The following is a 27,279-nucleotide window of genomic DNA, read 5'->3' on the forward strand; positions in this document are numbered from 1 at the left end:
AGGTTTGTGTGATTTTGGGCTGTAATCTGTGTCCACATGCCGTGCGCTGTGTGGTGACGATAACGGGCTCCCCACCCAGTGAGTGATGAGTCTGCTGTGACAACTGCCTGCACCTCCAGGTTGTGAAAAGGTTTTCCCCTCTAACATGTTTTCCTTTGTCCAACAGTGTAGCGCTTGAACTAGGGTTAGCGAAACAACCACTGACCGCTTGCCTGACACCACGGTTTGCTAACTACTCCTGGATTGGGTGCATGCACAACTGTGCGTGCATGACCAGGTAAATGCACGAAGCCATCATACCGAGCAAACTCATTGCTTTGCGTACGGTTACTTGCCGCCCGGCTAGATACTGTGGTATTTGCAGCAGTATGTTTTGCACTCTTTCGTTTGACAAAAAGACGAGGCATTCTTCGGTCAGAAGATTGATTGTTCGCTGGGTGTTTTGCTTGCAAATTTGGGGGAGGAGGGTTTGCCCAGTTATCAGCCAGTTGTCCAGGTAAGGGTACACTGGGATGGATTCCTTGCGTAGGTGCGCTGCCACTACAGCTAGTACCTTGGTGAATACCCTTGTAGCGGAGGTTATGACGAAGGGTAGCATCTTGAATTGGTAGTACTGGTTCGCTATCATGAAGCGCAAGAATCTCTTGTGCGCTAGGAATATTAAAACATGAAAGTATGCATTTTTCATATCCAAAGTTGCCATGTAGTCGCCCTGTTTTAACAGTGGGATCACTTTTTGTAGCGCTGTCATGGGGAGTTTGTGGCTTGACAGTGTTTGCAGGGCGCAGGTCCAGTACTGGGCGCATTGTTAGGTCTTTTTTTGGCACAAGGAAGTACATTGAATAAATACCCTAGTTTACCTGGTTTGCCGAGACAATGTCTAGGGCGTCCTTCAATAGTAGTGCTTTGACCTTCCAACAAGATGCACTGTTCCTCCTGTGAAGTCTGCCTTGGTCTTGGCGGGTGGTTGGCTAGTGTTTGTAGTAGCTCTATGCAATACCTTGCCACAGTGGAAAGTACCCACTTGTCGAAGTGATCACCTCCCATGTGTGGGCAAAGTGTGACATAAGACCTCCTACTGGAGTGGCATGGGAGGGAACCTGTAGCAGGTGGTCATTGTTTGTGAGGGGTTAAGCCCCCTTTTGAGGAGGATCTGCTCCTACTCCTAGACATTTTTTGGCCTCTTTGAAACCCTTGTTGGGAGGACTGCCCTTGTGAAGAACCCCAGGATGAACCTTGCCCACCATCATTGTAGTTTGAGGACCGCTGGGAGTTTCGTCATCTAAACCAGCAAGCATTTGATCCCTCTCTGCCCAAAGGGCTCGTTAGCGAGCTGTCCTAGGGATTTGAGGGCATCATAGTCTTCCTTTGTGCTTTTAAGCGCATACTCAACTGCTTTGCCAAATAAAGCGTTGGGCTCAATAGGCATTAAGAGTGTAGCCTGGGTCTCCAGTTTGAAACCCAGAGCCATGTGTGGCGCTTGATCAGTGTGCCTTCTGCCACAATTCTTCCCGCATTGTCTGCTGCGTCCAAGTTATTTTTAAGGATGCCGGTTTTCCCTCAGCAATGGTGAGAGAGCCGAGTCTTTAGGGGCTCTAGGACTGAGTCTATGTGCTGAGCGATTTTGTTCCATTTGTGGCAATTATAACTGGCTAATAGTGTTATTAGCCATCGTTGTTTGATAGGCTGCCGAGGAAGCTACCTTCCTGCCCAGGGTGTACATTTATTTACTCTCCTTGTCCGGAGGGGCTTTGGCAGAGGCCAGAGGAGCTTCTGCTCTCTTTCTTGTGGTGGTGACTACCAGAGAGTCTGGTTTTAGCTGCCCCCTAATGTATAAGGGATGTGAGGGGGCCAGTCTAAACATCTTTTCAATGCGCTGGTTGACTGCCCGTGTTAAATTGGGTTAAGCAGAGACGGTTTAATACGTCTCTGGACTGATTGTAATAGAGGGATAAAATGGGTTGCCGATTGTTTTTATCCCCAAGAATGTCCTCCACAAAGTCTTTGTTGATTTGGGCTTCTGAAGTGTCCATTTTGACAGCCTTTAGGAGCAGGTCATTATATTGCAGTTGGTGGTCTATCGGGGAGTCTGCCACCGGTGGTTTGGTGTGGTCTGGGGACTGAATGATTTATACGTCCTCTTCATCATAATATTGGTCCAAGTCTCACGTGTCCCCTTGGCCCTCTGTGTATGAGCCAGGGTCTTGTGAGCCTTGGTGCCATGTCCTGAGCCAGGCGCTGATGTGACAAAATGGTAGCCTGCGTGGTGTCTAGGCAGACTTTTTTGGCAGCAGGCTGAGTGACTGCTGCCCTGTGGGGTTCCCTGAATGTTTTGGAGGCCCTCTGGGTGATAGTCAAAAGAAGTTTATAAAACAGGACATTCTCCTCATGACCTTGGCAATTTGTTCTGTGGTCCGTTGGGAGGAGCTGGACGACAGAGGGGGCAGGAGGCTCTAGAACTGGGGTCTTTATGTTGCATAGCCCCTGAAAGGGTGGCCTCAGGGGGATTGTAATCCCTTTTAGCAGCCTGTGATTTTTTTTTATTTTTAACTTGGATGTCGAAGATTTATGTTTGAGACGTTTGGGACATGTTTCTTAATAAACTCACTTAACTTTGAGCTTTAAGTTCTTTCCAGAGACCGTCCACGTGTCTTTCGACGCCCGGTCGTTGGCACTCATGGACTTCCTAGAATTAGACGTTGTGTCGGAAACAGACTTCTGTTTCGTGGGCCGGTCGAGTGGTGATCCTGACCGCGATCCCAGAGGGCAGGGAGTGTTCGGACCTTCCCCTCGACACTACGTGTGGCTTACCAGTTGGCGGCATTGTCAACATTCGGCAGTGGGGGATGTGCTTGGTGTGATGCGACTTGGTAGTTCTTGAGCCACCGAGTGTCACCCTGTAGCAGAACTGCAGGGTTGCCTGTTGATGTCAGGGGCTCGCACGAGGGAATCCAACTGATCCCAATCGCCCTCGGCGTCACTTAGGACGTTGATGCTGCCATCGGCGGAAGCTCCCTCGACGTCCATGGCGGCCTCAGCCTGCATGAAGTGGTGGGCCCAGCGCTTGGTTTTGCGGTCCTTTACAGTCTTTGGCCTGAACAGTTTGCAAGACTTTCACCGTCCTTCGGCATTTCTGGCTCGCCTTGTCGATTTTCCCTTTTTGAGTTTCAAAATCCAAAAATGTAATACTCTGCAGCTTCCACTAGATGTCAGCCTATGCATTGCATGTGATCTAAGCAGATCCACAAGCCTCAGAAATGCGTTGGGAGTATTTTACTTCCTATTTTTAAACTGAGAGTAAATGTGATTTCAAGATTGGAAAAATTACTTTTCTCCTTTGCAAGAGTGTAACATGTATGTGACATCCAGCAGACGTCTGCAAAAACAGTGTGGAAATCATTACCATGCAGCAGCATTCTGTATTGTGACAGAATGCACCTTTCATTATTTCTCCAAGGCCTGGCTTTTTGAGCTCTCCTGTATATGTTTAAATGTTGAAAACAAAAACCTAGGCAATTATACAGTAAAGCCAACATGATTTGTATTGTGTGTTTTGAGGTTCGATAGCAGAATTGTCTTTTGATGTTTAATGAAAGTCCTAATTTCCTGGAGCTATTGCTACCTAATGGTATGCCAGTGTTATGATACAACAGTGCAGAGAGGCAAGTACTCCATTCTAAATTCTATACCCAATCTCATGGTCAAATTGTTTTTTATATAGTGCTTTTGACAAAGTGCTGTACATAGAACGTATTCATCACAATTTTCAAACTGAAGTTAGTACTCCTTTATCGGCCTTAAAAGGATGAAAGGCTGAGTTGGCTTGCCAGGATTCGAACCTACAGACACTCGCAGATACGAGCGCTTAACCCGCTGAGCTATCTTATTGGCCAACATCCTTCAGAGGTCAATAAACGGAGTATCGACTGAGATATAATATTCACAGTGCCTACCTGTTGGACGAACCATGTATGAAGCGCTACATGAAGTTAAATACCTGTCTGGATTATCACAGGGACAGGTTTTGCTGAGTTTCTATTTCAATTAGAAATGTAACTCATTTGTTTGTTTTTGACCAGCGCTTGCACTTCCTGGAGAGTCAGGTTTTGGATGTTTTAATTGTAGTCTTGAAGATTTGAAAGGCTTGAACACCTGTGATTGGTGCAATGACAATCACTTAACCTTGAGCAAAGACTCTGTTGCCACCAACTATTTACATTAATGTACCCCACTGACTGCAAGGTTGAATGTAAACTAGACCATGCATCCTCCTCATTTTACACACCATTTTTATAATAAAGCGTGTACATTATGAGTGTAAAAATTATCTACCTCTGCATGATTATGCAAACTGGACAGGAAATCTGAAAAATACAATTGTGCAATACTGGTTTGCCTTAATTGGAAAAAAAAGCATAATTTATTACGAAATATTAATTCTCGATTACAACTTAGTTTTCCATCTTATAAATTATACAATCCTAAAATACTAGAAAAATAAATATGCGCAGTGCTTCTGTTTTGCTCCATGAGCATCTACACACAACACAGGAGAAGCTGAATGGAAAGAAACCATTATTTTTATCACAATGTGCAGTTTCTTTTTGGCTTCAGAGAAATAAATTCTGTTGCGGAGGCTTTTCTCCATGGCTTGTAATTACATCCATTTAGATCAAAATCAAAAGCAGCGTTCTGGTTTCTGTCAAGTAACTTGACCTTTACACAGCCCTCTGCTGTAAACTTGTGTGTAAATGGACACAGAAAAATAATAAAGCTGTTATATTTACAAGATGTGTATGCATTAAGGTTTGAAAAAAACCCCGTCACCTGAAATGTGAACATAGGAAAATCCATTGACGCCAAGTCTCACACCACAGCGCCACGCCCCTTGTAGCCATCGCTGGAAGTTCAACTCCAGCTCTGAGCCACAACAGCAAGGCATTGTGGGTATGCACATTTGCCCACATGCAAACCTTTTTATCCAAGATTGTCTAAGAGGGCAGTGCTACTTTATACATAGCTTAATCAACACAAGACAGACATTGCACCGATAGTCCCTAATAAGGGTGAAACCAGGTATGTAGTTGTCTTGACAGCCTTGCAAAATGTATGTCTTTAGTGCCTTGCTGTTGTGGCTCAGAACTGGAGGCAAACTTCCAGTGATGGCCACTAGGGGGACTGGAGTGTGTGACATATACATACATACATACACACATACATACACACACGCACGCAATAGCAAACTCTAAACATTCAAATAAATTAGGCAACTTTATAATATGCTGAACAAAGTTGCCTAATTTATTTGAATGTTTAAAGTTTGGTTTTAGTGTTGTGTGTAAATTGTGACGAGTCCGTTTTGTGCAATTTAGTGCCTAATATGCCAGCATGTCTGGGTCCACAGCACTGTACATTATGCAATCTCTTTGCACTGCCCTTATTCACCAAATTGAAAAGGCTCATGGCACACCATCCCACAGTATGGCATATATATGCATCTGTATGGAAAATAGAACAGCGCTTTGTAGCCACAGTCTCAAATCTAGTGCTTATATACGGTACCCGAGGTGGCGCCCCCCTCACCCCCATCTCTTTCAAATAACTTGAATTCTTTCCTTGCCCCCAGCATTCACTCCCTGTAGTCCTCTGCACCAAACCCCTGGACCCCTTCTAAAACCAAACCCCAGACACCATTTGCTGTCCCTTGGCTTCATTTTTCGCTGGTCCTCTGCGCGAGATGTTAAGATTGTCCATACTCTCTGCACTTTGTAATGCGATTTTTGAGTTGGTAAGGAGGAATGAATGGGCTGTGGTAATGGGCATACCTCTATGTGGTGCCACAGAGATCTGCTGTACAATATATATTATCACTATAAATGGTTAATCATTACTGTACATTTTATAGCCTATCCCCAAATAAGGTACCGCCCTCTCTCACTGTGAACTAAAATAAAGTCTAACATGATGACACAGAACACATTCTTAATAATAACCTTTTTCACAAGGTGCCAGGCTTGTTTAAATGTTATACTAGTTTGACTCTATTGCCACCTTCTGCTACCAACAACATTCACCTTTATACACAGTCTGTTCGGACTACGCCACTACAAACATTTAGTAGTTTGGCCTGGGTTACAATGCATAGAGATGCCCAAGTAAATTAGCCATCCTGGAGCTTTGAGGCTTAAGCACTCTCCAGACCCTCATGAATTCAAGACTACATGTACAAATCTGCCTTTAACAACACTTAATGATATAGTCGTCTTCTCCCTCTTTCAGAGCTATGGCCCGCCTAACATAACTGCACTCAATCACAAAACATTCTGTTCCCGCGTCTGCCACCTGTGCTTGTAGCATGTATTGGATACTTGCCCATCCCCCTTATCTTCACCCTTCTCATTTTCTTTCCTCCAGCAGACGTGCCAAATTGCCCTGCGTTATGCAGTCCTATTTTCTCCATTGCATATTAGGGCTTGAGTTTCGTTTTTCCCCCCCATTGCAAGTATGGGTGTGCAAGAAGCAGCATGTGATATTGTATTTATATTGCGCTCATACACAAGTGTTTCAAAGCGCGACCAAGCAAAGGGAGAGGAACAGGGGAGAACAAATATACGATCTGACTAGGCCCAGTGACATTAAGAATGTGCAAGTGCATGGAAAAGGGGGAAAGTGTGTGGAGGGGGAGAAGTGGAAAGTGCAGACAGAGAAGAGAACAGAATAAATAAGTGCGATTAAATAAATAAATGCAGACAAAAAGATAGTGCAGCCAGACACGTGGCAAGTGCATGATTAGTCAGATGGGGTATATGTTATGTTAGTAGTATTTATTGAGTGCGCAGTCACCCAAAAGGTATCTTTGCGCTATGGGCAGATGAAAAGCAGCCCGAACGTCGCTGAAAAGTCAAAAAATAGATAAACCCAAGTAATTTGATGTTTTCTTTATGGCTAGCGGGAGCTCATTCCACAGGAATGCAGCAGCAATGGAGAAAGCCCGCCTGCCAACACGTGCCCATTTGTAGCTTGGCACCACTACACAACCTGCAGAGGCTGAGCAAAGGTCACGGTTGGGAAGGTACCTAATAAACTTGGCTTGAAGGTACTCTGCGCCCTGATCATGGAGGGCACGGTGAATACATACAGCCTTAAACTTGATCCGTTGGATCACTGGTAACCAGTGAAGAGCTTAGAGCACCGGGGTTATGTGTGCACCAAAAGGAGACCCAGTAACGACCCGTGCTGCAATATTCTGCAAACGTAATTGTTGTATCTGGCTCTTTGGTTGGGCCAGGTATAAAGAGTTAGTAATCTAGGCGTGATAGTACCAAGGCAGGCACCACCGGAGGCCTAAGTGGGACTGGGATCATGGGGAGAACTTTCCTAAGGACCTTGAACTGAACATGCCCAGCTTGGCAGACTGCTGTAATCTGTATGTCCATACTAAGGGTAGCCGAGAGGATAAACCCTAGATTTTTCACCTTGCTAACCGGAACTGGTAGAGGACCCAGAGAATCGGGCCAGAAAGTGGACACCCAAAGTGTGGGATCAGGGGGGCAGCCCACCACCATCACCTCAGTTTTGTCCCAATTCAGTTTGAGCCAATTGCAGTTCATACATTCTCCCCCGGCTGTCACTCTCAAGCACGACGACACCTCAGCTTGATCAAAGACTAATCTAATCAGAATCTGGGTGTCGGCATACGAGTAGCATCTGACGCCGAAGGAGCAGATCATACATACAAGGGCCTAAATATAGATGTTAAGATTGGAGACAAAGAGGAGCCTTGAGGGACTCCACAACTGAGGTGACATGGATCAGAATGAAAGGGTGGCATCGAGAGGGTCTGAGTACAATCCGCCAGGAATGACGTGAACCAGGCCAGCACTTGCCCCGATATATCAAATTGGGCAAGGCGGGACAGCAAGATGGAGTGGTCAACCGTATGGAACGCCGCAGAGATCGAGCAATATCACGGCACCCACTCCACCATCTGATAAGTGCAGAGGAAGAGTGGGGGACTGTATGGTTACAGATACAGATCCCAGTGCCAGGGGAGGCCCGGAGGGAGGCAGGGTGAGCAGGTACCTGGGCCCGAAGAACAGAAGAACAGACACGAAGAGGAAGGTCTTGAGGTGCTTCCGGAACCGGAGATGGTTCTCAAGTTTCAGGGTGGTCGGGAGGCTGTTCCAAAGAGAGGCCCCATCTAAGTTAAAAGCTTGGACTGGTTCATGGTGTCCTGCATGACATGGGAGCTACACTAAAGTCTGGATACCCCTGGCAGGAGTATGGTACAGCACTCTACAGATCAGCTTTGGTACCCTGAAACTACAATGGCAGTGTGTTGATGAAGTATAAAAGTCAGGCCTCACGTTTCCCGTGGCCATGCATGAGAAGGCCATCCAGACCCATGTTTTCGTTTGAGACGTGTAGTTTTCTGTATTTCCCCCCCATTTTAAATTTAGGAAAACTACAAGTCCCAGAACTCAAAGCAAAAAACAGGACTGGGTGGTCTTCTTACAAATGGCCATGGGATACTTTAGGACTCTGTAAAAAGCACAAACATTAAAAACAAAGATATTAGGGACATCAATTGTGGTATCTGCACTTACGTTTTTTAAGGTACATATGAATGGTCAAGGAGTGGCATTACTGTGAGAAGAGTGGGCACCATTTTGTCAATATTCCTTGTTCCCCAGCAATAAAGCATGTCGCACTCGTCATTTACTTGCCATGGAGATTACAAGTTTGTGGTGAAAGAGAACATGTTGTACTGCTAATCAAAATAATTTAGAAGCAGTACCAACCAAAATAATTTAGAAGCAGAACACCCTCACTTGCTGAAAGGAGCGGTCATTGACTTAATGTTAAATTACGTCCTCGGACTGCATGTGGTTTTGCGCATTCCACATGTTCATTAGCCCCCGGCTCACACTTACTTTTCTCCGACTTGTGCCTTGAACACACATATGCAAATCAGCTTTCCGTATGTATGTATATCTATTCAGGGGTGGACTGGGAATCAAAAGAACACCTGGAAGTAATTTTCAAAGTGGCCTCATATAACACAGGGCTTTTTTGCTGGCTTAAAAAGGGTCAAAGACTGCCTGCCAGAGTATGAGTTTGTGGGGAAAGGGGTGGAAGAATGAAATAAGTGGACAAAGGAAGGATTGGAAGAGTGAAATAAGTGGACAAAGGAAGGATTAATATCTGAGAAAAGGAGGGATTGGCATTCATTTATGGTATTGTAGAAGATGGCTAGGCTCAGGTTCTTGTTTGTGGAATATTTTAGGGCGATCAAGTAATCCTATTTCATGTGAACACCCAGTTTTTTAAACCATTGTCTTCTGGTATATTAATAAGAACTCCCAGCCAGAATCCATTGATATGTTGGTTACATGAAAACCCGGGACTGGAGAACACTTGTTAAGATTGCATGGAGTCACCTTGTCAAACAATGTGGTTTACTGGGAGGCAAATATTAAAATGTTTGGATAAGTGGGGGGTAGGAGGTGGCAGATTATTGTTCTCCGTTAGGTTTATTGCTGTATACATTTTAGCAAAAGTGCCATGGGATGCAAACTTGAAGACTATGGGGTAGGCATGTCTGTCTTATTTACTGTGAAAAAAAACAAATGGTATGTGCAACAATAAAAAACGAGCATTAACAAAGCCAACAGTTTTGGTTTACGTGCAGCGAAAATGTTCTCTTTATTACTGTAGGTATTGAGATAACATGCCCACGTACAATCGCGATTGGCTCAGTGTTACAGTCGCATGACCAAGTTACCAGGATATGCAATAGAAAAATTACGCTTTCAATTGAGAGCAAAATGTTTTGAAAACTAGACCACACAGCAGCAATAGACTCTTTTGCAGCACCAACCCCCTAGAACAGAGCCCTTCATTTAGACAACAGCAACATGCAATAATTAACATGAATTCCTGTTTGTGATATTGTTGCACACGATGCCTACTTATTCATGTTAAGTACAAATTAGTATTATTTACACTGCAATGATAAAATGGCCGAAGAGCAAGTTCAGTCAGGGGCGGCAGCACGCGGAACAGGACGGTGGGGCGGGGGGAGGGGGCGGAGGGCTGTGCTGCGGCATCGGGCGTAATTTTTGTGCTTCGCCCTGGGGACATATTCTCTAGAAACAGCCCAGAAGGTTTGGGGTGGGGCTGGGGTTAAAAGAAGCCGCAACACCAAATGTATTGCAGTTTCGCCCCTTCCCCAAAATTATTCCCAAGCAGGGAGCGTGGTTATGCACGCTTCTACTGACACACTCGCTCTTGGTCTTTAAAGTGACTGCAAGCAGAATACACGAAAAACGCACTCTAAAGACATGTTTAACAACAAAAGTGACCTTGTTTGCTGCTCGAGCGGCAATTTTAGCAGTCAAACAAGTGTACACTGTGATTCCAGTCCTTTGCACGGTGAATTAATCGGATACGGCAGTGCTGCGCCGTAAGAGCGCATGCCAAACGTCCTCAGGCCCGGGGACTGCTACAGCGATAAGCATGTTTTCTTAAAACTAGGAGTGGTGTTGCCTTCTCGGAAAGTAGGGGTGTGTAAGAACGACGGCAAAAGGGTTATTAAATCCCAGGCGACATGTAATCAGTACCAGTTTTAAACAAACGTTAAAGAGTTTCATACTTAGCTCTGTCTGTGTCTCTCTCTCCCCCGTGGGTGTCAGTCAGCTTCTGAGTTGAGCCTTGAACTCTGCAGACTAAATAGCCCTCCTCCTCTGACGCTTCCCCTCTCTCCCTAAGCTCCTGTAGTCAATCCCTCCCATTGCTGTCCAGTGACTCCACCTACCCTGCAGCCACTCCCTCCACAATAGCCGCATACCGAGAACACATCAAGCATTGGCGAAGCCAATAGTTGAGCTTTTGTGTAGGCATGGGAAAGGCATTTACCATAACGGGACTAGCAGCTGCCCATGAGATGGCAACAGTTGGACCCTTGTGGGTATGTGCTAACAATGCCTGCCACCTGCCTACTACCTGTGCACAAGCGACAACAGTTGGCTTTGTCAAGATTTGTTTTTAACAGGATTTCAGTGCAAGGAACAGCTATTAATCAAGTGGCTGAAGGCATTTTTATTATACGGGTGAAAAGAAAGTCACAAAAAGAAAAGACGTTGGTGATTCTTAAGCCACTTTATGAATCGCACACCAATAATAGAACTGTATGTTGCAATTAAAAATTGCCAAATCAAATACATATTATAGGAGCAAGAAAGTGAGTGTAAAATCTGGTTTAGGCCCATCTTGTATTAAGCTGGCTCTTTTCAAACTTAGGTTCCCTCCCTTGTGCACGCTAGCATTCTGGTCATTACTGCATGTATGTACTCCAGTCACTACTGTATGTATGCATTTCTAGCCTCCACTGGGACTCTCAAACTTAGGTGCCCTTCCTTGCACTGGCGTAACAGGGGCCCCCGCAGCCCCCGCGGTGCGGGGGGGCCCGTGGTGTGGGGGGCCCCACCAGCACATGGCTGGGAGGGGGCCCCAGTAAAAAAAAAAAAAAAAATGAAAATATTTTTTTCTAAAAAAAAAATGTTTCTTTTGAAATTCACTCTGCATTCATAAAGAACATTTCTGTAACAGAAATAATTTCTTTATGAAGGCAGAGTGACTACAAAAAGAAACTTTCTTTTTGAAGTCTGAGGGCCCCCGTACCCCATGACATGGAAGACCCTAGGCTGGAGGCCTCCATGTCATGGGGTGAGGGGGGGGGGGACCCTATGCCTTCAAAAAGAAATTGTTTGTTTTTGAAGCCACTCAGCCATCATAAAGAAATTATTTTGATTATGGTTCGATCCTTAACTGAAATAATTTCTTAATGAAGTTATAGTGACTTAAAAAAGAAACAATGGGGCTTATTCTGACCATGCCGGTCCGGAAACAACGGTGCTGGTAAGCTTACAGGCACTGTTGTTTCCGGACCGGCATATTACAGGTCTGGCTGGTGGGGCTGCCGTGCCCGACAGGTCTGACCCTGCCAGGCACAGCAGCCACGGTAGGCAGACCTGTCACGGAAGCACCGGCACCGTTAACAATGGTGCAGGTGCTTCTGTGACCCCTTTCCCGTGGAGTCTGGGGTTTAACGAAATTACCGGCACCTGATTTCCCAGCCGCCGGACTTGAAATAGCACAGTGGCACCGGGAAGTCAGGCCATAGTAATTTTTTATGGGTCTGGCGGCAACCCGCCGGTAGCACCGGCACGGTTACCGCTGGACCCGTAATGAGCCCCAATTTCTTTTTTAAGTAATAGGCCCCCCTCAACTCCATGAGGTGTGCGTGTATGAGTCTATGGTGAAAGGGTGCACACTCAAATGTATAGCCGGCTGCCTGTGTGTGTATGATGAAAGGGTGCACACTTAAATGTATGGGTGGCTGTGTGGGTGTGCCTGCATGGTGAAAGGGTGCACACTTAAATGTATAGGTGGCTACCTGTGTGAGTGTATGGTGAAAGGGTGCACACTTAAATGTGTGGATGACTGGGTGTGTATAAGGTGAATGGTGTGTGTACTTGTGTACAGGGGCACAAGAAAACCTTCATTTCGGGGGGGCTAACCCTTCAAATGTTGGGAGAGGCGCTAACTTCACATGCGGTGGGGAGGGGGAAATTTATTTGTGTGGGCGCATCCAAATTATTTACGCATTTTAATGAGACTATTCTAGTGCAGATTCAATGTTACAAGCAGTTAACTCTCTCCTATAAGTCTCCTGTTCCCTCTCTACCCTTCCAATCACTCCCCTGGCATGCAAGTACTAAACCCACATCACGATTTCAATCGCCTAAACAATGTGGCATTTGAATGCAGGTACTAACAGTGAAATGCTTTACGTTGGTAATTGCTGGGTTCTTGTTAACAGCAAAAACCAGGTGCCGTTTAAAATCTGTGTCCTGTTCGGTCTGGCAACTGCTCTAAAGGTTAGCCAAGTTGAGTCAATATAGCCCAAAATGTCAGAGGGGGTAGTGCTGAAGCCCAGTCAACTCAATGGTGTTGCGCTACTACTTGTGTTTAATGCCTTGCTTACTCCTAGCCCTATTCTTCCTCGTCCCAGTACTTATATACAAGGCAGTACGTGTGTTTGAGGCACTCTGCCTCATACAAAAGTACTGGGAAGAGGTAGAGGTACATGGAGGTAATGCCCGATTTAGCTACCTGTAATCTTCATCACTCCTAGTCCCACTGTTCCTCATCCCAGTACTTACCTATGAGGCAAGGAGCCTCATACGAAAGCTCTGGGACAAGGAAGAGGGACGCAGAGGTAATTCTGGGCCAAGGAGCTGATTGTGGAGGTTGGGGTTGTGGGTGGGAGGGAGAGTGGATGTGTGGGGGGGCAGGATTGTGTGATAAATCATAATGGTTGTCCATGTCCAGGCTAAGCAGGCATGATATGTGGTATTAGTGGCTAGAGAGGCATTTTGATTTAGCCAGTCTAGTCATTCCTCAGTTTGGTATGACTTTCTTTTAACTGGACATTTCTGATAAAGTAGTCCTGCTAACTTTAATTACCTGGCTAGATTGGCATTTGGGTGCTGCCAGTCTAGCCATTTCTTACTGCGGCATTGTATATTTTTCTGGGCATCTGTGATAAAATGATATGATGTGATTCAAGTCATGTATAACGCGCCTGTACACAAGTGTACACAAGGGAGGGATGATAGAGGGAGGACAAGACAAACGATCTCACTAGGCCTTGTGTCATTGTGAGAACGAGAAGTGCAAGGGAGAAGGGAGCAGGGAAGTGCAAGTGAGAGGGGAGGGGAAAACAGGGCAGCAATGCTCTCAGTAAGTGCAGCCAGGGCAGAGCAGCTATTGGTTGTGCAAGGAGAACAATGGACTGCAGGGTTACAGTTACAGCCCCCAAGTGCATGGTAGGCCCGGAGGCAGTGCAAGGGTGACCAATCAAGAAAGAGCCTGGACTCAAGAGAGACTCTGAGGGTAGCCAAGCAGCCAGTCAGTACAGCAGACAGGTAGGTCAGACGGGGGGGAGAGAGAGCGAAAGCAGCAGAGAAGAGGAAAGCTTTTAGCTGCTTCCGAAACTTCAGGTTGTCCGCCTCAAGTTTGAGAGGGGCAGGGAGGCCATTCCAGTTGGAGGCACCAGCAGAGGAGAGAGGTCTACCCCCACTCTCTGCCTGGAGAAATGTCTAAGCCTTAGAGAGTTGGAGGTAGCTGAGTGAAGGGTTAGAGAAATAAGGTATTTTGGAAGAGAGCATTGGATTTAGTGTTGGCACTGGCCCCAGAAAGCCTTGTGGGCAATGCAAAGGTTCTTGAACTTGATCCTTGCAGCCAGTGGAGAGATTTCAGGGCTGGAGAAATACAATCGCAGGGCTTGAGGGCAAGGCTAAGTCTTGCAGTCCTGTTCTGGATTATTTGCAGATGACGGAGACTAGAGGAAGACAGATTGAGAAAGTGGCTGTTGCAGTAGTCCAGCTTAGAGACAGTGAGCTTCTAGTGGAGAGTGAGAAAGGGAAGAGTCCCTTTGAGGAGGAGCAGCTGGTAGTGGGACTTCTTGGTGATGTCCGAGATGTTAGGGGAGAAAGAGAGTGTGGCGTTGAAGATGACACCAAGGTTTTTTGCCTCACAGGAAGGCAAAGGAAGAGGGCCCAAGGTGGTCTGCTATAGTGAGAGAGGAAACACAGTGGCAAGGGTCCCAATGAGAAGGATCTCTGTCTTACTGGCATTAAGGCAGAGATTGTTGGAGGCGCACCAATCCTGAATCGTGGATAGACAGTCAGGAATGAGCAAGAGAGGAGAGGAGGATGAGGGGAGCCTGAAGGAAAGCTGAGTCATCCGCACAACACTGAAAGTTAGAGGATAAGGTAGAGATCAGGGAGGCCAAAGTGGCCAAGTAGAGGTTGAAAAACCAGCGTGAGAGGATAGAGCCCTGGGGAATGCCACAGGTAGAGAGAGGTGGCGGAGAGAATGGGACCACGATCGACCTGGGAGCGGAGTGGCGGTCCAAGTGGAAGTAGGTCAGTCACTCTAAGGTCTGATCTGTGATGCCCAGGTTCTCACAGAGTCGATTGATCAGGATGGCGATGTTGACCCTGTCGAAAGCAGAGGAAAGATGAAGGATGAGAATAGAAGGAATGCTGGAATCAAGGTTAGAGAGCAGCACAGGTGTTAAGGAGAGCAGTTTCCAGGCCTCTGGCAGCTCTGAAGCCAGACTGATGGTCATGGAGACAACCAACAGATTCAGTGTGGAGAGTAAGCTGGGAGATGGCAAGCTTTTCCAAGAGTTTGCTCAGGAAAGGTGGAGATTGAGCGATAGGTTTCCGGCAGGTAGGATCAGCAGACTGCTTCTTGAGGAGTGGGTGCACAAGGGAGTGCTCAAAGGGAGAGGGGAACATTGCAGTGGCGAAAGAGTGATTACAGAAATCGGCCAAGGCTGGAGCGAGGGTGTCAATATGGGCTTTGATGGGTCTGGAGGAGCAGCGGAGCACCTGTTTGGACGACACTTTCATAGATCGGACTTGTCTAGAAACCTCGTCAGGTGTTGTCAGAGAGAAAGAGGAAAAAGGAGGAGGAGAGAAGAGATGGCCAAATTGGGCCGAGAGAGGAAGAGGACATAGAGGACAGGATGTCCTGAGATTTAGCAGAGAAATGAGAGGCCAGAGCTGTACAGAGGGCATGGGAGGGAACAGAAGAGGTATAGACCACAACAGGATTGACCAGTTCCTTGCAGATTTTAAAGAGTTTGGCCGTGTTGTTCGAGGCCATGGAGACACATGCTTTATTGTGTGCTCTCTTCTTGATGAGTGTTATTGCTTTGACTGGCATTTTGCTGACAACAGTCTAGGTATGTCTAAATGTGGCCTGGCATTCTGTACTATAATGTTATTACGTGTTTACACTGGTCTACATTGTGCAGCCAGTTGGAAGCATTAATGTTCCTGTGCACTGTTGGTGACTTGCATGTATTGGATTGTGTTACCCTACAAAACAATTGCAAACACTCTGGCTTTATAGCCAATTTATCCCAGAAAGTGTGCTGTATATTGCATTAAAACACATATTTATATCTTTTTCCTAGTGCAGTGTGCGGCATACCCCTTCAGCAGCACGTTCATGCGTATTGTGCAAGCGTGACAGTCTAGGCCGGCCCAGAGTGTGGCGCAACCCGTGATTTGTTGCCGAGTTGGGGGGCCCCCTCAGCATGGCTCGCAGGGGGCCCCCAGATTTTGTGTTACGCCACTGCTTCCTTGTGCAAGCTAGCATGCTGGTCATGTATGTACTCCAGTCACTACTGTAGGCATGCATTTCTAGTCACCACTGGGAATGTCAAACTCTTGTGCCCACTGCTGTGCATGTATGTATTTTAGTCACTACTGCATGCTAGCATTTTAGTTACCACCGGGATTGCCAAACTTTAGGTGCCCCTTGTTATTATATCCCAACATGCGCATCTCCAAGACTTACCTTAGATACACACTCTGTTCCTTACTTTGGACTATTCTAACCATTACCACCACAATGGACCACACCTACTCTACACCTTGTAACTTGCAGGACAGAAACATGCGACTTAGAGCTAGGCTGTCACGACTTTATGACCTAAAAAATAAAACAACTAGACCATCGGGCCCCACACCCACTCCGACTGCCTCTGACCATAATTCAATCACCATAACTGCTGAAAGAAGTCCCAAAACACAGACCAACCCTCATCTTAACCTGAAGAGATCCAAACACCCCAAACCTAGACATAACCAAAAAAATATCACAACTCCCACCCTATCAGGAGCCCTTATCAATGCAAGGTCCTTCATAGCACATAACACGAAAATCGCCGACATACTCGCTACGGATAAGCTAGATTTCCTGGCTGTCTCTGATACCTGGCTCCACGATGTTGCAGGTCCCGCACTTATGATTGCCATACCAGACAACTACAATATTCTCAGAGTCGATCAGCCCAACTCCAGAGGAGGTGGTCTGGCTATCATTGATAAAACCACGCTAGCTGCAAGACTCACCCCACCTCCAGTAATGACTTCTTGCGAACTAATCTCAGCTAAAGTACCTATTTCTAACAATAGTACACTAACCATTCTTCTTGTGTATAGACCCCTGGGCCCTCTAGGTAACTTTGAGGAAGACCTCTCCAGCCTCCTCACTAACAACATCAAAGGCTCCACCCAGCTCCTACTACTAGGTGATTTCAACCTGGGATTTAACGATGTTGAGGACAAACAGGCTCAGTCTATACAATCTATTCTAGTCGATCATGGCCTCTCCCAAAAAGTCTTAGCCCCTACACATATAAAAGGACGCACATTAGACTGGATAGCCAACCGCAATTGCATCACTACCATCTCCAACATCACACCCCAAACCTGGACCGACCACCACCTCATCTGTTTCTCATCTAATATAGAACTGCCAAAATTAGCTACTCGTGAAATAGTACCACCCCTGCCAACTAGAAGCAAAAAAGAAATTAGTGCTGAAAAACTACTCCCACTCCTCCTACCAGCTCTTACCACTGGTGCCCTCAACTCTGACCCAATTACGCTAGTTGAGACATTCAACAAAACCATGTCCAAAGCCTTGGATACGATTGCCCCTATAAAACTACGTAAAAGTAAACTAGAATCGCACCTCAACACATGGTTTACCCCCATCTTAAAGAACTATGAATCCCAAAACGCAAACTCCAAGCTATCTGGAGGCATACGCCTTCAGTTGAGAATAAAACTCTACTTGCCAATTTTGCAAATAAATACAAGAAAGAAATAATCCAAACCAAAAAAGACACATTCAATGAGAGAATTAGTAAAGCTAACTCGAACTCCAAAGAACTTTTCTCCATCCTCCGGGAAATGGAAAACCTGATTGCTCCCACAGACAACGTCCCTAAAGACAAACAATGGTGTACGCACATCCACAATGCCCTAGCAAATATAATAACCCTACAAACCAAAATCGCTAAGAAAAAAGCTTCCTTGAGTTCCACAGGAACACATACCACCACCCTGACGACAGATACACCTAGATCCGATACACTAAACAACTGCAAACCTTTCAGGTTTACCAACATATCCATTCTGGAAACTGAAAAGGTCATATCTTCTCTGAAACCATCAAATTGCCAAGGCGACAGTTGCCCGGCACAAGTTATCAAGGACGCAGCTAGAGACTTAGCAGCCTTCATCGCTAAGCTAATTAACGCCTCCTTTAGAACTAGCACTGTACCCACCAACCTCAAAGAATCCTGGGTACTGCCTCTCCTCAAAAAACAGACCCTTGACCCAGCTATCCCCACTAATTATAGGCCCATTACCACAGTCCCATTCCTCCTGAAAATGGACAGAGTAGCCTACCTCCAGATCCAAAACTACCTGGAGAAAAACCAACTACTAGGATCACGCCAATCTGGGTTCAGACCACAACACGGTACTGAAACTTCCCTAATTGACCTCAAGACACAAATTGACGAGTTGAAGGATAAAGGTAATACAGATATGCTCCTCCCCCTCGACTTATTGGTGGCCTTCGACCTGGTGGACCATGCAGTGTTATGCAAGCATCTAGCATCTGCCGCCTATTTCTCAAGCAAAGCTATAGCCTGGGTACAATCCTTCCTAGCCAACCGTATGATGAGAGTGTTCTCCTCTGTAGCTTCAGCGGACCCAATACAAGTCACCTGTGGTGTCCCACAAGGTTCATGTGTCTTCCCTACAATGTACAATATCTTCACTAAGCCACTCTTCGACAAACTTGACAGATTGGGGGTTACCTATACTAACTACGCGGATGACACGCAGATCCTCATACCACTATCTGGCAACTTTGTCGAAGACACTGCGCTAGTAAACAAGATTTACCTCCTCATTCAGGCATGGATGGCCTCTCGCGGCCTCTGCCTGAATGACGACAAAACAGAGATACTGATCCTGGGTTCCGACTCTAACCTCAAAAAACGTAGCCCTTGCTATACTGCCTTTAATATTGATGGCAACATAATCAAGGTGGTAACCGAGGCAAAAACATTAGGTTTTTTACCTTGACTCCACTTTATATCTTAAGAAACAAGTTAACTCCCTCGCTTCATTTAAATTAATCCGGGGCTGTAGACCCTACCTCTCCAAAACCAACTGTATCAGTCTAGCCAACGCTTTAGTAATGTCTAAGCTGGACTACTGTAATGCCCTATATGCAGGTGTCAATAAAACTGTCATAAACAAATTGCAAATACTGTAGAATAATGCTCTTAGAGCAGCCTTGGACATACCCTGCAGAGTGCATATATCTAATATCAGGAAAGACCATCACTGGCTAAAAATTAGTGACAGAATCCTCCTCAAGACGCTATCTCTCACCCACAAAGGACTGAACAACACTGCGCCCCCATATATCTCGGCCAGACTGACCAGAAAATCCTCCAGTCACCATACTAGAGCGTCTAACCATCTCGCACTAGAAATCCCCAGATTCAGACTAACAAAAGCAGGTGGAGCAAGCTTCCCTGTTAGAGCTGCCCGTGCCTGGAATGCTCTCCCTACTGCATTGAGAGCTGATCAACCCTATTCCAGATTCAGATGCAATGTGAAAAGCCGGCTCTGGACAAAGAACGTCCACTAAACTGCCCCCTGCACCAGGCCCTGTATTATGGCATGGCTCCACTATGTTACTCATGAAAACTGTACAATAGACTCTCATACCACTTCCTGTGTGTTGTGAAGTACCCACATTTCTTATCTTTACTGTAAATACTGTAATAACTTGTAATGTATCCACTGTATGTACCATTGTATGCAACAAAGCTTAAGTATTCTTGTTACCGCTGCGCCCGGCTACCCCAGGGTTGGGAGCGCATTATCAAATAATAAACTAAACTAATAAACTAAACTAAATTACCAATCTTTTCGAGAAATAGGCCAGTCATAAATTCTTGCCAGATAATACTTTCCATCGGAATAATATTCATTTTGTCAGATGAAATAAGAGGCTGAGCCGAGTACGACTGACTTGCGACTGACTTTTTTTTCCCACATTCCTCCTAGCCTTTCACAAACACTGGTAAGTTATTAAATCTCCCCATTTTATATTTGTTGTTGCACTTGATAAACCGATCATACAAGAATATTATAGAAATCTTGCTCCCTTACACAATAATGAATTTTAAGTTTCCAAATGGAAATGCAGCTGTAAAAGTACCAGCCTTGAAGTTTGATGAGGGTCTGGAGGCCATTAATGATGTAACTCAAATGAAATTGGTTAGCTTGATAGTGTAGAGGAGCAGGTAGACGCTATTCTGCCAATTCCCGCCCCCTCACCACTGTCATATTGGAAGTATCGTTCCTATACCGCATCGAGTGTATGAGAGACGTTATGCACTCAGACAGCCATACAGAAAGTACCATTGCACTGATGTGTGGAAGGATGTCGCATGGAAGAATGCTACATGAAAGGATGTCGCCTGTCAAGATGTCAGAAGGCATCAATGAATATCATGGACGGATGTTAAAGTGAAATCTGATGGGAACAAATTGATGTCATAAATATGAATCTATGATGGATATGAAAATAATAGGTAACGACGTAACTGAAGCACTAAGAGTAACATGAACCTAATGCTAAAGTAATTATGGCTCTAAAGAAAATGAAGTAACTTACTGACCAATAAGTGTAAATAAGCAGTAACGCAAGATGGAAAGACAACGTATAGAAGTTTGCTATAGAGCAATATATAATGTGGCAAAGACAGCCATATTAGCAAATTGGACGCTCACAATGAATATAACCAAGCTACCTCAGAGACAGGCCGAGGCTTTACTAATCAGTAGAAGCAGAAAAACAGCCCTGTTTCCAAACCCGGCGATGTGTCAAGGTTGACCCAAAGCAAAGATGCTATTTTGAGGGATAAGCGCACATCACAAGCGCAGTACATGGATAAGCTCTGAATGTGGGACAGTCTTTATAGATGAAGGAAGACGAAAACATCTGTGAGAGACAAACTGCTGGCCAATTAAAAGCATACGAAGTTCATATGCGATAGAGTGAGCAAGTCTCTAAAAGCCAAAAGGAGCAACAGCACCGTGAATAATTAAATCAAATAGCAGTAAATGAAAGGCTGAAATGGACACATTTGTAGTCTCTTCCAATGCGACTCGAAACAAACACTTCATAAGAGACTCAAGCTAAGATAGTAGTGTGGGCACACTCCCATGAGTGTTCCAGGACAGTAAGCAGCAACAAGGTCAACTACAAATGGAGGACTTTGGCTGATGGCTTACCAATGAGAGATGATGGACTAATTGGGAAAATGGGGAGTAGTCTGACGGTAAGTCAGAGACCTCAAACTCCAAAGGGACTTGGCTTTGGGAATTACAGAGGGTCTACAGGGAATCACATTTCCCACATGCTGAGATTGAAGGCAGACCTTCACAGCCTTAGTGGCCCTGGGTGGTGGGATTAATTCACTGGGGGGCAGGGGGCCTCGCTTTCTTCTTTCGCTAGCTCATGCTCCTCCTATTTGCACCCCCCGCAGCACCTTACTTGTTTCCTTTGTCGCGGTCTATCACTCTTACTGCTCATTCAACTCCTTGTCCATTACTTCATCAGTTCCTCTACTTCTCCTCCAGGGCCTGGATCAAGACAAGCTTGTTGCCAGTTTGTTAGGACAGAAAGTTCTTCAGGCAACTCAGGTAAGGTAGTACTCCATGTTTTATTTAGTTACATTAACAGGTATGCAAGTTGACAGGACAAGTATAGGAGCTGGGAGGAGGCCTGCTGGCTCCCACCACCGAGGCTACATGATTTCCAACTGCCTAGGGTGGAACACCACATTCCACTCAACCAACATACCACACATGATATCACTCAGCCACTGATATCGCTTAAGCACTGTAAACACTCAGGTCCAGTCAACATACTCAGGTTCAGTCATAAGAGTTCCCTTCACCAATCCCTACCCTTGAGAGGTTTTGTATTTTGCCACGTAGAATGACGTCATAGATTACGCATATTGGGGTATAAGACTTCCATGTAATCAAGCTGCTGTATGAGTGTGCAAGCATCAGTCCGATGTCTGCCAGTTGACACTGCCTTATTCAATTGATAGTAAAGTAGCACTTTGCCATATTCCTTGAGTCTGTCCGATTATTTGGTTTGTGACCATTACTGTAATCCCATCTAGCACAAAAGACGCTTGAAGGTGCTACAGCACAATTTGGTAATGGTGCGGATGGTTACAGTCTAGTCGACCGTGGCCGGATCCAGGTCCCCGGACGCTCGGCTACTCCCGCCACTAGCCAGAAGACCACAGAGTTTCCTTTGGAGAGCGGCACGCAGTCACGTGCAAGAATATATGGTTGGTAGGTCCCCCTTTGATGAAAATTCCTGTCCGGTCCCCGCAGGTGCCCCGTGGACGGAAGAAAAACTGGTTGGTTGAGGGAGAGTCGATGCCAGAGGACTCAGATTGAGTCACCGATGTAAGTAGAAAAACAAACATGGCAAAAATAGGGGGAGCGATTGTGTTCTAAATAATATGTGTAAAAAGTAACAGGATTTCTGTTTTGGGAAAAATTAGAAGGAACAGTAGATGCCTTGATTCAAGGGGACAGAAATAAAATATATATTAAGAATTCCTGAGGCAAGGCCTACAGATGAAGTGTGTATCAAACTCCAAAATGGAGAAGGGATACATTTACTAAGATAGTAAAGGCAGGCGTACACAGTAAAACACAGTAAACCATTTAAAAGTGCACATGTGTGGGGTTATAAAACTGTTAAATACACATCTTTTGGTGTGTTTAGACTGATGAATATAAAATGATATTACAAAATAGAGATTAGTGAAACATTTTGACCAAGAGATTGATGTCGATCAAGAAGGGAAAAATCAAAGTAAAGTAATATATAAGTAAAGAAGAGACTCTTAACATACAAAAAATACAAGAACGATATAAAAATTGGTAGGAAATGTAAACGAAGGAGGAAACAGAATACCATTTCATAGATTATTTTTTTAAATAAAAAAGTGAGCAGTTGAAACATATTCTGATTGGGATTATAAACAGTGATTTATGGTGCCTGCACTAATTGTTCGGTGTGGTATATTTGATAAAATATAAAACAACGGTTTAGTATTAACAATCACAATCGATCTGTCATTATGTGGGGATAAACCTCTTTTACATTTATGTAGGACATTACCGACATACACAGCGAAAATAAGGAAATAAAATTCGAAATGGGTTCGAGGCACGACGAATAAGACACTCATGCCGTGGCCTCAGGAGGGTTCATTGTCAAAAGATGTATTGCAGCATATAACAACATATTTGCATGTACATATAAGGGAAAAAAAGTTTCAGAAAAGGCTAGCCGCTTTGGAAAATGTACCAAAGTGAGAAAGAAGATTTGAGCTTTTGGGAGTGGATGCTCAATCAGCATAAAGGGCAGAATAAAAAGCCTTCAGCTCCCCTTTCCCCTCTTGAAGAGAAGAGTGTAGACACAGAGGAGAAGGGATTTTATCCCTTAAAGGAATTAAAAGCAGCAGCGGGGTATTTTAATCCAAGGTATGCACCCCTGCTTACAGCAGTGAGGATAATGCAGAAGAAAGCAAGAGCAGAGAACGCAAAGATATATTAGCACGCAATGAAAGTAAACAGCGTGAGAGAAAGGACAGACAAGACAGACGAATAGAGATAGTGTCACAATTATCACGACTTGTTTGTGGGGTCACCTGTTGAGGCTTGGAGTGCTTCTTCCTTGTTGGTTCTGGCTGCCCGCGTTTCTTGGAGGTGCGGGTCTCGTGGAGGTAAGGACGTAAGGATGGGCTTCACCTGACGCCACATTGTCGGTAGCTGATGGTCTAGCAGTTCAATGTTCAAGACATAGGCAGGTGCCCAGGAGGAGAGAAAGCGGAGAGTAAAAGTCTTGTAAGGTCTGGAAGGCACAGTTGCGGTCAAGCAATCCGGAAGGCACAGGAAGTCCTGGGTGAAGAGGTAGGGCAGTCCGAGGGCAACTGCAGAAGAGTAATCCTGGGAGGAGGACCGCGGAAGGCGGCAAGGCACAACCGCGGTCGGGCAGTCCAGGAAGGCACAAGGGGAACAAGGAAGTTTCCGAGTAGCGAACGCTAGGAACAGCAGCCGAACTAGGAACTGTGAGCGAATTGACACGCGCCGATCCGCATGGGCGGGGCGCTTATCTAGCAAAGCTATACCGTTGTATCTGAGAGCGGCGTGCGCCATGTTGGGGGGTGTGGAACCATTCTGGCACATTGCCGTATGGACCAGGACGTCCAGAGGGGGCGGTAGCGTGGTTTTATGACAGTATACACCCTCTGAAGCCTCATACCCCCTGGTTTGCCAGGATCGAACCGATGGAACCGTTGTACCAGTCTAGGGGCATTGAGGTTGGAGACTGGTTCCCAGGTACAGTCACTAGGCGGATATCCTTTCCATTCCACCAAGTATTGTAGGTGTCCTCTTCTGTATCTAGAATCGCAAATCCGGGAGACTTCATATTCAATTTGACCCTGGACGAGCCGAGGAGAGCAAGGAGTGTCTTTGGTAGAGTGATGATAGGGTTTTAGCAAGAAGGTGTGAAAGACAGGATGAATTCTGTTCCAAGTTGAAGGCAAACGTAGTTGATAGGCTACTGGATTGATCTTCTTGGATACAACGAAGGGACCGTAGTAAATGGGGTGCCAGCTTGTTGGGTCTTAAATGTCTAGGTAAATACCGGGCGGATAACCAGACCTTGTCCCCCACATTATAGGATGGAGCAGAACGTCTCTTGGCATCTGCAAATCTCTTTCCCTAGCCTTGGACAGATGGTTCTTAGCCTCTTGATGGATTGATACCAGCTGAGCAGTCCAGGAATCAACAGAAGGAACAGGACTAGGAGAGGGTAATACCGAAGGAAGTACTGAGGAATGAAAGCTTTGGTTACAAAAGAAGGGGCGGTCTTTATCGTGGAATGTTCAGAATTGTTGTAGGCGAATTCTACCACTGGCATCGGAACAGTCCAGTCATCCTGAACCTTGGTGGCAAAGCATTGTAGATATTGTTCTAAGGTCTGGTTCACCCTTTCTGTAATGCCATTGGTCTGGGAATAGTATCCAGATGAAAGGGCTCATTGGATTCCTAATACTTTGCAGAGGTTTTTCCAGAAATTTGAGATGTACTGAGGTCCATGATCAGAGATGATTTTAGATGGAAGCCCATGTAGACGGAAAAAGTGTTTTACAAATATTCCGGCCATCTCTGGAGCAGAAGGCAGATTTGATAATGGTGTAAAATGGGCCATGTGAGAAAAGAGATCAATGGTTACCATTATGACTGTATGTCCCCTTGAGGGCTGTAGATCAACAATGAAATCCGTTGCTATGGCTTGCAAGTGTCGGGGGAAGGTTGATTAGGTTGGAGGAGCAATCCTGCTGGTTTTCTGCTATCTGTCTTGTTCTGGTTGCAGATAGTACATGCCTGGATATGCGCCTGAACATCTTTCAGGCTCTTGGGTCACCAGAAGGTTCTTTGAATGGAGAGAAGGGTACATCTGACCCTGTGGTGTCCGGAGTGGAAGGTCTCGTGGCATAGATGTATTATCCGATCCTGCAAAGACTGGGTAGGAATCACTAGTTGGGATCCCCGAAAAAGGAACCCATCTTTATGCTTAAGGGCCCAGGTATTGCGTCCTTGAAAATCCTTCCAAAGGCCTGAGGTAGTGGTTTCACTCTTAATGGACTCCAAGATGTCACAAGCCTGAGCGATGAACACAGTGTTGGGAAACATCTTGGGTAGGTCAAGAACATCCTGTGAGGGATAGTTGGGACGTCTGGACAAGGCGTCTGCTATGACATTCGAAGTCCCTGGAATGTGTGATATTTGGAATTGGTATTGAGCAAAGAATAAAGCCCACCGTGCTTGTAGACTGTTTTGTGCACTCCATGGATTGGAGGACTTGTAGATTCCTGTGATCTGTCCGCACTTGTACAGGATGAGCGGCACCCAGGAGGAGATGACGGCAGTCTTTAAAGGCTTGACGAACGGCAAGCAATTCTTTTTCCAGGACTGAATAGTGTGTCTCACATGGAAGCAAGGTCTGGGATAGGTAAGCTATAGGATGTTCGAGACCATCTTTGGCTTGTTGTTTCAGAACCGTGCCTATAGCATATTCTGAAGCGTCTGTTTCCACCAGAAAAGGTTTTGTAATGTCAGGCTGTAACAGAATGGGTTCTTGAGTGAACGTCTCCTTTAGTTTTTGTAAAGGCGGATTCTTGAGAAGAGGTCCATAGAAAGGGAGTGTTTTTTTTTTAAAGTAAGGACACAATTGGTTGAATGATGGCTGAAAAAGAGGGAATGAACTTCCTGTAAAAATGTGCAAGGCCCAGGAAGGATTGAATTTGTCTAACAGAACGGGGAACTGGCCAGGATGTGATAGCTTCAATTTTGGTTGGGTCCATAGCCACCCCTTGGGGGTTCAAAACAAATCCCAGGTAACGTACTGTTGAAACATGGAATATGCACTTTTCGTGTTTGGCTAATAAGTGATGTTCCCTTAGTCGTTGTAGCACGGCAGTGACGCGATCTTGATGTTGTGTCGGGTCCTTGGAATACACCAGGATGTCATACAAATATACAATAATAGAGAGGAATAACATGTCTGAAAAAACCTGATACATAAATTGCTGGAAGACAGCTGGGGCATTGGCAAGTACAAATGGCATGACCAGGTACTCAAAGTGGCCAAAGGGTGTTCAAAAGGCAGTCCTCCATTCGTCACCCTCCTTTATTCGGACCAAATGGTAGGCACCTCTTAAGTCTAACTTGGTAAATATTACAGCACCTTGAAGTGCTTCAAAAATGTCTGATTATTAGTGGTAAGGGATATCTGTCCTTCCGGGTACATAGATTCAGACCCCTATAGTCCAGACAGGGCCGTAGCTCCTTGGTGTCTTTCTTGGGTACAAAAAATAAGGATGCACCTGCGGGGGACTTGGAAGGACGGATGGTGCCATTAGCAAGGTTGGTATCCAAGCATTCTCGTAGGGCCCTCTTTTTGGGTTCTGATGGAATAAACATCCTGACGAAGGGAATTATTGCATTCTCCTCGGTATCGATGGCGCAGTCTCCTGGTCTATGTGGAGGCAGGGTTTGCACAATGGCTGAGGAGAAGACGTCAAAGAACTGCTGGTAGATATCTGGTACTTGATTGATAATGGAAACGGTAAGGGAAGGGCTAGCTCTTTTTCTTCTTTGGACATGTCTGGTCTGGTGTTTGACGCAAGACAGTGCGATAAGCATA

At 45.5% G+C, this 27,279-nt stretch overlaps 1 protein-coding gene across 2 annotated transcripts in view; it reads right to left on the minus strand.

Annotated features, from left to right (window-relative positions):
- ALDH9A1 (aldehyde dehydrogenase 9 family member A1) overlaps positions 1–27,279 on the minus strand; it is a 919,974-nt gene that overhangs the window by 701,717 nt on the left and 190,978 nt on the right. The window contains exon 1 of one of the 2 annotated variants that reach the window (XM_069641043.1): positions 10,655–10,787. The exons of the other annotated variant lie outside the window; for it this stretch is intronic. The gene's annotated coding sequence lies outside the window, so the exon portion shown is untranslated. Of the gene's footprint in view, positions 1–10,654; positions 10,788–27,279 lie in introns of those variants that run through there. 2 annotated transcript variants of the gene reach the window in all.

The sequence above is a fragment of the Ambystoma mexicanum genome, chromosome 1q (genome assembly GCF_040938575.1).
Source record: "Ambystoma mexicanum isolate Mex_15411 chromosome 1q, UKY_AmexF1_1, whole genome shotgun sequence".
Taxonomy (NCBI): domain Eukaryota; kingdom Metazoa; phylum Chordata; class Amphibia; order Caudata; family Ambystomatidae; genus Ambystoma; species Ambystoma mexicanum.